The 11,597-nt window shown below is 35.5% G+C and overlaps 1 pseudogene; it reads right to left on the bottom strand.

The window, feature by feature from the left end:
• Positions 1-570: 570 nt before the first annotated feature.
• LOC100598001 lies at positions 571-6,340 on the bottom strand (annotated as a pseudogene).
• Positions 6,341-11,597: the final 5,257 nt, after the last annotated feature.

Raw genomic sequence — 11,597 nt, 5'->3', positions numbered from 1 at the left:
ATTCTAGATAATGCTAGTAAGAGGAAATTATTGGAGCCATTTTAGAATCTACCCAGCCCCAGCACAGCCACATTTGAAGACATAAATAATTTTGAAAAAAAAATAGATAAAAATAATTGTATCAACTTTTATATATAACAATGATTTTTTTTAAAATCTAGTTTCATAAAATATTTTTGCCCAATCTACCTGAAAAATTCTTAGATGGGTAAGTAAACATTAGACTAGTCATGAATCAATATGACAATATTCTGTATTCAGGTCAGTCAAATTTAGTTTTAATTTCCTTTAAAAGGTTTTGTTCTTATCTTTCCAATCAATACAGAATTTTAAAAAATAATGGTAATCTATACTTTACATGAATATAATATTTTATGTTTATGAGGTATTTATTCTTCTCACACAATGTGAGGAAATTAAATTCAAATTAAGAAAAGTGTCTACTTCCTCAAAGTTGCCCAACTACCAAGCAGAGTTTTGCCCCTGCCCCATTGGAAGTTTTTAATAGTGAAGTCCTTAGGTCTCTCAAAAAAAATCCCTGGGAGTTGAAAAGAGATTTTGTTCCTTAGATCACAGGGTGTGAGAGATCACATGGGCTGCTTCAATGACAGGGTAAGTGGTTGGATGTTGTTTGTTACCTGGATGGGCTGTAGGTGTGGACCAGGGCTAGGGTAAGCTGTGTCCGTGGATGACTATGAACAGTGGGTTGACCTGGCCCAGCACTTCGTCATTCACTAAGGTGCCATTCAAGTACTGCTTCAGCATCTCCCACAGCTTCCAGTGTTTTCTAACAGTGGGCTCGTCTGTGCTGAAGGCTCAGCTGCTCCATTTTCACTTTGTCATACTATTTCTGGAAATTCTCCATCCCTATGTAGTCCACCATCACCTTGGCGCGCTCCTCAGGTCTCCTAGGTTATTCTCCTCAGTCTCTTCCTGCTCCTTAGGAGTCAATACTGACAAAAATAAAGCCCTTTTTCTTTTTTGGATTCAAATTTCCTACATATATCAGAAATCTTAAGGATCTTTTCACCCTTTTCAACAATCTTTATCAGGGCCTTGAGGATGGCGTTACTTTCCAGCGTGAGTTTGACTAAGTTATGGGATCCTGCCTGGGCTTAAGTTTTCACAGTTGTCCAAGGATCAATTCCTTGTCATTGTGGACATATCAGTTTTCATCTTCACTCTGGGGCTGTGTATCATGATCTTGCCTTTTGAAATGTTTATGCCATCCTGTAGTTTCTGTATTTTTTTCATCTGTACTTTAGTCTCTTTAAAGGTCTTCTCATCCTTCACCTTCAGGGTCCCAAAGGCAATCTTTCGATCATCTGTGGAACCATGTTTAACCCATGTTTCCCATTCATAGTATCAGGAGTATTTCACATATATTTCATTATTATTTAAGTATTTTTTTAACGTGAAAAGGATTAACAAGGAAGGGAGACTGAAAAGAATTTTCTGAGAAATATATATTTTTCACACTCGTATTTCTTTTGTCCCTTCTCTCTTCCTTTCTTTCTCATTCTTTCCTGTTTCAATAATACAATCTTCCTAAATGTTTGAAGAATTAACTTCTTATGGAAACAGTGTTACTTCTATTGTTAATATTGATAGGTTTATTTCCTTGTTCTTTTTCTTATAACTACCAAGTGTAAGCTAGAAAATAAGAGTTTTATTGATGAGTACTTTTACATTAAATTATTAAGTGATAAGTAATGCATAGCAATGATTCATGTTTCAGCAGACCAGACATATATTTTTCTATAAATTGTCACATTTAGTAATTGAAAGTCCATCTAAGAACTACTCAAATGTAGAAAAAAATCTGGTTAACAATAGTGATAACAGACAAATAAAACAAAGAGCCAGATCTTATTAAAACTGAAACACAATTTATTGAAAATCTTCAGTACATACAGTGTCATCAGATTGCATCCCCAGCATTCCTGTAGTAAATGAATCAAAACCAGAGGTGAGGAGAGTATTCCTTCTTAGTAAACTGGCAAATTCCAGGTCACTAGAGCTCATTGTGAACTTTATCTTACACGTAAAAAATATATACTTTTTAAATTTTATAGTCAAATAGGCAAATAAATAATTGCTTTTTATGGTGACCAATTTTGAAATCAGAATTCTAAGGATGCTTTAGATGATGCTATGATCTGAATGTACATGTCTGCCCACAATTCATGTTAAAACCTAACCCCCAGGTGATGGTATTAAAAGAAGGAGCCATTGGGAGGTGACTAGGTCCTGAGGGAGGAGTCCTCACAAATGGGAATAATGTCCAGGTGAAAGAGGCCCCAGAAACCTGTCTTGCCATTCTGCTGTGTGAGGACAGAACCAGAAGGTCCCATCTTGGCAGCAGAGAGTGAACCCTCATCAGACATTGAATCTGGTGGTTCCTTTATCTTGGACATCTGAGCCTCTAGAACTGTGAGTAATAAACTTCTATTGTGTATAAATTCCCCCCATCTATTGTAGTGTGTTATAGCTGCCCAACTAGACTGAGACAGATAACTCAGTTATTAACTGTTATTTTGATGGTTATTAACCATTATTTTAACTATCATTAAAAACAACAGTAGTTATGGTTGTCATTTTTTATGTTTGTAAATGAAAAGTCTAACTTCTTGGTAGCATTATTATTAATATTTATTAAACTAATAGAATTTATTTTTTTACTAGAATACCACAGAGAATTTTATTTTATTTTTGCAAAATCTGGCCTAATAAGAGGCTGTTATTTGGTAGTTCAAGTTCCTTATCTGTAAAATAAGAAGAACTAAAAATGCATAAAATCCTTGTAGCTCAAATATTTATTGACTTTCATTCTTTCTTTTCCTCTAATATTACTGAAATACAAATAATTTTATTTTTCAAGAACAATTATATGGCAATTGATATGGTCCCCAAATCTCACCTTGAATTGTAGTAATCCCCATGTGTCAGGGGCAGGGCCAGAGGGAGGTTAATTGAATTATGAGGGCAGGTCTTTCCCATGCTGTTGTCTTGATAATGAATAAGTCTCATGAGATCTGATGGTTTTATAAGGGAGAGTTCCCCTGCACACACCATCTTGCCTGCCACCAGGTAAGACCTCACTTTGCTCTTTCCTTATTTTCCACCATGATTGTGAGGCCTCCCCAGCCACGTAGAACTGTGAGAACAAACTAATATAGTAAATTGGTACCAGTAGAGTGGGGTGCTGCTGTAAAGATACCTGAAAATGTGAAAGCGACTTTGGAACTGGGTAACAGGCAGAGGTTGGAACAGTTTGGAGGGCTCAGAAGAAGACAGGAAAATGTGGGAAAGTTTGGAACTTCCTGGAGGCTTGGAGGGCTCAGAGGACAAGAAGATGTGAGAAAGTCTGGAAACTTGTTGAATGGCTTTGACCAAAATGCTGATAGTGATATAGACAATAAAGGCCAGGCTGAGATGGTCTCAGATGGAGATGAAGAGCTTGATGGGAAATGGAGTAAAGCTCACTCTTGCTATGCAAAGAGACTGGCAGCATTTTGCCCTTAAACTAGAGATCTGTGAAACTTTGATCTACAGAGAGATGATTTAGAGTATCTGGTGGAGAAATTTTTAACTGGTAAAGTGTCAAAGAGGAAGCAGAGCATAAAAGTTTGAAAAATTTGCAGCCTGACAATGCAATAGAAAGGAAAAACCCATTTCCTGGGGAGAAATTCAAGCCAGTCGCAGACATTTTCATAAGTAACAAACAGCCTAATGTTAGTCACCAAGACAATGGGGAGAATGTCTCCAGGGCAGGTCGGAGACCTTTGCAGCAGCCCTCCCATCGCAGGCCCAGAGGCCTAGGAGGAAAAATGGTTTTGTGGACCAGGTCCAAGGCCCCTGTGCTGTGGGCAGCCTAAGGACTTGGTGCCTTGGTTCCCAGCTGCTCCAGCTATGGCTAAAAGGGGCTAAGGTACAGCTCAGGCTGTGGCTTCAGAGGGTGCAAGCCTCAAGCCTTAGTAGCTTCCACATGCTGTTGAGCCTGCAGGTGCACAGAAGTCAAGAACAGAGGTTTGGAAACCTCTGCCTAGATTTCAGAGGGTTTATGAAAACGCCTAAATATTAGGCAGAAGTTTACTTCAGGGCAGGGCCCTGATGGAAAGCCTCTGGTAGGGCAGTGCAGAAGGTAAATGTGGGGTAGGATCCCCCCACACACAGAGCCCCCACTGGGGCACTGCCTAATGAAGCTGTGAGAAGAGATCCACCATCCTTCAGACCCCAGAATGGTAGATCCACTGACTGCTTGCACCGTTTGCCTGGAAAAGATGCAGACACTCAATGACAGCTCATGAAAGCAGACAGGAGTGGGGCTGTACCCTGCAAAGCCACAGGGGCAGAGCTGCCCAAGACCATGGGAACCCACCGCTTACGTCATGATCAATAATCAGCATGACCTGGATGTGAGACATGGAGTCAAAGGAAATCATTTTGGAGCTTTAAGACTTGACTGTCCCACTAGATTTTGGACTTGCGTGGGGCCTGTAGTTTCTTTGTTTTGGCCAATTTATCCCATGTGGAATGAGTATTTTTACCCGATGCCTGTACCCCCATTGTACCTAAAAGGTAACTAACTTGCTTTTGATTTTACAGGCCCATAGGCGAAGGGGCTTGCTGTGTCTCAGATGAGACTTTGGGCTTGGACTCTTGAGTGAATGCTGGAATGAGTTAAGAATTTGGTGGACTGTTGGGAAGGCATGATTGTGTTATGAAATGTGAGGACATGAGACTTCGGAGGGGCCAGGGGAGAAATGATACAGTTTGGCTGTGTCCTCAACCAAATTTCCCTTGAATTGTAATAATCCCTACTTGTCAAAGGCAGGGCCAGCGGGAGGTAATTGAATCATGGGGGCAGGTCTTTCCTGTGCTGTTCTTGTGATAATGAGTAAATTTCATGAGATCTGAAGGTTTTATAAAGGGGAGTTCCCCTGCACATGCCCTCTTGCCTGCCACATGTAAGACATCCTTTTGCTCTTCCTTTGTCTTCCACCATGATTGTGAAGCCTCCCCAGCCATGTGGAACTGTGCGAACAGACTAATACACCAATGTAAAATAAAAAGTAGATTGTATTTTTAAAATATGAGATTAAGCATCAAAGTTTAAAAAAGTAAACCATGTGGATTCTGGTTTTAATTGTTATATTAAATAAGAAATTAAATATATTGATTTACATACATAAAAATACATAATTCATTTATTTTTATAATTTAAGCATACTACATTGATTTATTCAGACAGCATTCTCTCTTCATAGAAAACTACAAAAGGTTTTATTGGCTCCAACTCCATTTGTCTTCTACTCTGCTTAGGGTCACTGGTGACCTCCATGTTGTCAAATCCATACACATTTTTCCTTCTTTGTCTTACATTTCTCATCAGTATTTTATTTATTTGATAAATTTGACCAGCCTCTTTGAGTTAAAAAAAAAAAGTCTTTAATTCAATTCATGATATCTTATTCTTCGGTTTTGAGTTTCCTTTTTTTAATATGTTTTCTTCTTTTCTGGCTATTTCTGTTTTATACAACCTAAGAACTTTGTATAGTGCTTGTTTTTGTTGTTGTTTGTTTTTTCCCTCATGTAATATATACTTACTTTGTCTAACTCAGGCAGTCCCATGCCTTTATAAATTTTATATGATTACATCTCTCAGAAGCACATCACCAGTATCAGCAGTCCTGATACTATCTTTGCATTTCAGGCTCTATAAGCAACAATCTACTACACATCTAAAATTTCCTTTAGACCTTTATCCTTCCATCTCTCTTTGCTTGAAGCATCTTAGTTCTACCATGATCAAAATTATTCTGCCTTATCTCTGCAAACAAATCTACTCCTCTTTTAGCCCTCACTGTTTCAATAAATGACACTACCATCCACTAGTTAGTTACTCAAGGAATGAAGCAGAGGAACCCTTACATATGATTGTACACCAAATTCTGCCAATTTTGTCTTTAAAATAATATCTTAAATTTTACAAGTTATCTCAATTTCCACCCCAACACTCTTTCTTAGTCATCCTAATTTCTTATCTTCTGTAATAATTGCTTTCACTCTCGCTCCCAACTAATCCAATCTTCTCATAACAACCAAAATAATCCTAAAATATAAATCAAGTGATGTTATTTCTCTGATTAAATGTTTTCCAAGGCTTTGCATCGCACTCAGGACTAAATTTTAAAGTTTGGCCATGCCCTCATGATGCCTTTCTAGTCATTCTTACTCTCCAGTCCTTCTTACCCTCACTCTTTGCTATCCAGTGCCTGGAAAATTCCCTCAGTCCTTTATACTTTTCTCTCTCTTTCATTGAAGTACACCTCTCCATTACTGAGCTCCCTTTACTCCATGCTCAACATTCTTTTTTCTTTTCTTTGATACGGAGTCTTACTCTGCTGCCCAGGCTGGAGTGCAGTGGCGTGATCTTGGCTCACTGCAACCTCTGCCTCCCACGTTCAAGCAATTCTCCTGCCTCAGCCTCCTGAGTAGGTAGTATTGCAGGTGCATGCCACCATGCCTGGCTAATTTTCAATGTTCTTTTGCCCAGCTAATTCATTCTCATCAATGAGATTTTGGCTTAAAAGTCAGTTTCTCAGTCCTCTAATTGAAATAAGTTGCTTTTTGCTCGGAGCACTGGTTTCCTTTCTTTCATAGACAGCATTAGTTTCTAAGCATGAGTTTATTTCTGTGTTATTTGTTTGCTTTCTCTTCTTATTGGCCAATAAATGGTGAATGCTGTTTCTCTTTTGCCCATATTTTATCAATAAGTTCTAGTATAGTAAATAGTAGATAATGACAATTTTGTTGTAATATCCCCCTCAAATTTCATTTTTCTCTACAAATCCAGCACAATATTGGGCATGTTTACATGCATAAGTCATTGTTCCCTGATGGATCATCCCTTTTACCTCTTCTCTTCAAAAAGTTCATCTTATCTCAGGAGGATGCACTTATCAATTCTTCTTCAAAGTACTTCAAATCAGTTTGGTGTCCCCTTTGTTGTGGAACTTTCAGTGCCTCTGAAATATCATTGCAAGTTTCATTACTTTATAATTTTTTTATCTCCATTTTCCCTACCTTTACAAGTAACAAATTTAAACATGTATTCAATTCATGATATCTTCTATCGTTTCTTCCTCAACTATTTACAAACTTGCGTTTCCATGTTTTCTTAATTTATCTACTAATTATTTTTAATTTTGAACAATTTCAATTAGAAAATGAGTAACAGCCATAATAGTACAATAGTAACTGCAAAAACTTCTATGATTGTTTGCTGTTTTAGAAACCACTTTAATTATATATAAACAGAATGTTTCTCTTTCCAAAAACTGCAGGAGAGCTGAACTCAGCTTTTATGTGTCTTTTTGTCAGGAAAGGAGAAGAATAGTGTTTCAAAGATTTTAACTTATCTTTGCCTGACTGGAAACTTAACTGAAGTGAAAATTTATATGGGAAGTTGATCACCAGAGTAGAGTATTAGGCTTGATTTTCTTCTCTACAACCAGAAAACACATTTTTGGGTGACTTAGGGACAGAACATTAAATAAGCCCACTAAAAGATAGGTGTGCAACTTGTGTTTTTCTTGGTACAATGTTATCTCTTCTCAGGAAGGTGTCAGAAATGCTGATTACCAAGAAATCAGGTTTTATGGGAGAAAGAAAAGACAGTGAAGTAAGGCTGTAAGTGAATTATTCGCTTTATACCACATAACACAATTCATCTGGCCAGTTTGTATTTGGTGGTGTTGTCAACGGTTATTTGAAAAGAGCTAATTCATAACCAAAGAAGGCAGATTCCTCAAACTTTTTTTCACAGACATTTTTTCTGTGTGTGTGTAATGTGGTGTCACTGGTAAGATCAATTTGTAGAGACTCCATTGGAAGAAGAAAAAAAATGCAATTACTTTGAAGGGCAGCCAATGAAATGATTAGAATTGAGTATAATTATACATTTTTGTTATCAGTGTCTATACACATTTCTACTTTCATTTATTATTTGCACGGTGTTTCTTTTACCAAAATCAATCATAGTCTTTAAATAGGCACTGTAAGGGATCCAAACAGAAAAGAATCTTTCATCGACAGGATTTTGTAAGTGGTTCTACTTATTTCTTTTGGCTCACTTGACTTCGAAACTTGTAATAAATTTTCCCCAATTGCTTATGTATGATATACTTGTAGGGTTTAAAAAATTATGTTGTTTTGTAGATAACAAACAGATTTATGGAGAATAGATCATACTCTGTTATGGGAAATACCAAAAAATTAATATATATTGTTCTAAAAATAAAACCACAAAGTAAGTAGAGTCACAATTCATTCTACTCTGATAGTCAATGTACAATTCTAATTTTATTTTATTTTTATTTATTCAGTTTTTAGAGACAGGGTCTGGTTCTATTGTCCAGGCTGGGGTGCAATGGTGCTATCATAGCCCATGCAACCTTGGACTCCTGGGTTCAAGCCATCCCTTCCTAAGTAACTAGTAGTACTATAAGCATGCCACCATTCCCAGCTAAAGTTTTTAAAATTATTTTTCGTACAGACAGGGGTCTCACTGTGTTACCCCAGCTGGTCTTGAACTCCTGGCCTCAAACAAGTCTCCTGCCTTGGCCTCCCACAGTGTTGGGATTATAGGCGTGATCTGCTGTACCCAGCCAACAGTTCTTAATAAATGAAGGACAATTTTTTATTCTGATTTAGTGAATATGATATATATTTTTGCTAGATATCTTTCAAGCATTCCCTGCTGTCTTCCATTGATATGGCCAATTGCTTGCACTAGACTCTTATTCTCACTCTTGATGCACTCCTGCATAGTTCCTTCTAGTAGGGCCTCTTGTATCTACTGTCTTCAATATCCTTTGCAAAGCTCAGTGCTTGTATCATCCTTGGGAATGTAAATGGTGTCAAATATGTTCATCTTAGGTAGTATCAATACTGTCAAACACTTTAGTTTTTTCTTTCTACATCCTGAGTTCTCCCTTTTTCCTTTATGTTTGGCTCTTCTTTCTGTCCAAAGTAACAGTCTGCCCTTGGCAAAATACCTAAAATCTGGAATATAAATAGCGGTAGCTCAATACTTGGATTTCAGGCTGAATTATTATACTTTGTTTATATCTTCCTACTAGAAGCAGAGCCCTGCTTTAATTGTTCTGTCAGTACTTACCCAGTATAATGAAGACAACAGATACATATCTTGTCTAAGTTTTCCTTTAATTTGTAAAAATCTGTGCTACAGAAAAGTGACAAAGCCTTTAACAATTCCTTAGGTTAATTGGTAGCAAGGTCATACAATCTTAGTTCTAGCTTAACATTTTTATTTACTTCGATTTTCTATAGAAATGACAGCTAATTATAAGAAGCATATGTGTATATATGATATATACCTGATTAAACTTTATTATAGAGAACTGAAAATGTAGAGACTATACACCAATCAAATAAAACTATCTTAAAAACAAAGTCTGATGCTTGCAAATATCACTCACATTAAATATTGCTAAATGAATGATTATTAGAAGTTAATTCTAATTAATTATTATGGTTTTATCAGAGTAACATTTTTATACTCCATAACAAAAAATATTCAGTGTGGTAGTTTCTTCTCAACAGCAATATTTAAAATAGAAAAATAAATCACAGTCTCCTTTTATGTAATTACACTTTTAGTAGATCAAGTACAGTATGAATTGTGATGAAAGTCAATGAATAATTAATATATTATGCAACACTTTTGCAAAAATTACCTTAGGAGGAGATGGAATTTCATTGTTAATTGATGTGAGAACAAATTGCAAGTTTTCAATGCTTAATCTTTGTAATCTCAATTTTATTAGAAAATACATGTTTAATATTAGCATTACAAGTGTCAACATGTTGCAATTTGAACATTTTGAAACATTGATAATTAAAATAATAAATGAATGTAATTCATCCATTGTGGAAAGTCATAGCTAACATTTATGATGTAAAATAAACTTATTTGATATATTAATTATATAACTTATTATTTTACTAAAATGCTTTGCATCACTTTTGAATCCCTATAATATACCACATTATTGCATTCCAATACAAAATTGTAAAAAGTATAATGGAAACAAATAACATACATGTCATAGTTTGAGGAAAAAATTATTGTGAAGTGTAAATTTTAATAACGTTTTATGAGGTAATATATTTACCAATACTAACAAAGGAAGAAAGAATCAAATAAAATAGAGCTATGTAGGTAAAATTGAATTATTACTATTATGTCTTTATAGTTCGGGCACATTTTACTTATATGTAACTTGAAATGCTATTCACTTAAAGAAATGTAATAAAATTCATTGAGCATATATAAATAGGATTCTCTGAGGATTGTGTTGCAAAAAAAAAGGGCGAAAGGAAGAAAGAAAGGAGGGAAAGTAGGAAGGAAGGAGAAAAGGAAGGAGTGAAGAAGGGGGAGACAGAAAAACATAAATTCTAACTCCGTTTGGCAAAAGTAGAGCTCTTGTGTTCTTACAGAGGGAAACCTTTTTTTCAAGTGTCCAAATTCCTAAAACATCCAAACCAAGAATTCAAAATAAAATGAATTACAAAAATGAAAACTATTAAATGTCGTGTTATTAAAAACAAAACTGCCCTATTTGGTCAAGGTGTACTATCATGTTGTAAGCTATGGTGTTGCCATTAAAAGGTCCATGGTATCACAATGGCCATATTCAAAAGAAAGGACGGAGAAGCGTGGATTGTAACAGTTTGTGGTGATGCGGAAATTGTGGGCATTTTTAACTTTACATGCTCGGCAGATAACTGTTTTAGAATGCTGAATTGGAAAATACAAATATATATTAAATATATTCCCTATAACATATGCATTTTATCTCATTCCCTTATCTCTAAAACAGGAGGAAAAAATATTTATAAAATGACGAAGGTAAATCAAGGGAAAGGGAAAAGTTTCTGTGGAGATATATAATTTCCAGAGATACTATTGATCCAGAAAAAAAGAAAAGTCAGCACGAATAAGTTTCAAATGTAAACTACTGGAAAATTCTATATAATGAAAATAGTTGTTAAATAATACATTTTTCCACACCAAAATATAATTTTAACATTCAGGAAAAAAAAAGCCACTGTTATTTGCTTAAGTGGCAAAAAGACACTGTGAGTTGCTTAACTGAAGCACCATCATCATGTTAATATTTCTAGCAATGTTATTTTTCTTCTAGTTAAGAGTGAAGCACACAGTATCGATATTAATTTCAGTTCATCTAACCATAAAGTGATTCAAAATTGATTTTAGGTAATATTTCCTTTAATAATATACTGTTATATTTACATAGGACCAATTAAGACCTTTTAGGTAAAATCATAGTTTGATATATTCCTGTTGAGACTTAATGTGTTTCTTAAAAATATGCAATTTATTAAGATCAAGTTATGAATATTTTGATAATATTGTTGCAAGATCTGGTGATGTTCTTTCAGCTAATTCTGTGGAAAAAGAAAATTTAAGAAGAAACCCTAGAAAATGCAAGGTTGGTAATGTTTGAATCTCCCACTGATTTAAAATATATTTAACACCCTGAATG

The sequence above is a fragment of the Nomascus leucogenys genome, chromosome 9, assembly GCF_006542625.1.
Source record: "Nomascus leucogenys isolate Asia chromosome 9, Asia_NLE_v1, whole genome shotgun sequence".
NCBI lineage: Eukaryota > Metazoa > Chordata > Mammalia > Primates > Hylobatidae > Nomascus > Nomascus leucogenys.
Note: the sequence above shows the minus strand (reverse complement) of the source record. Positions and strands in the feature narration are given on the sequence as shown.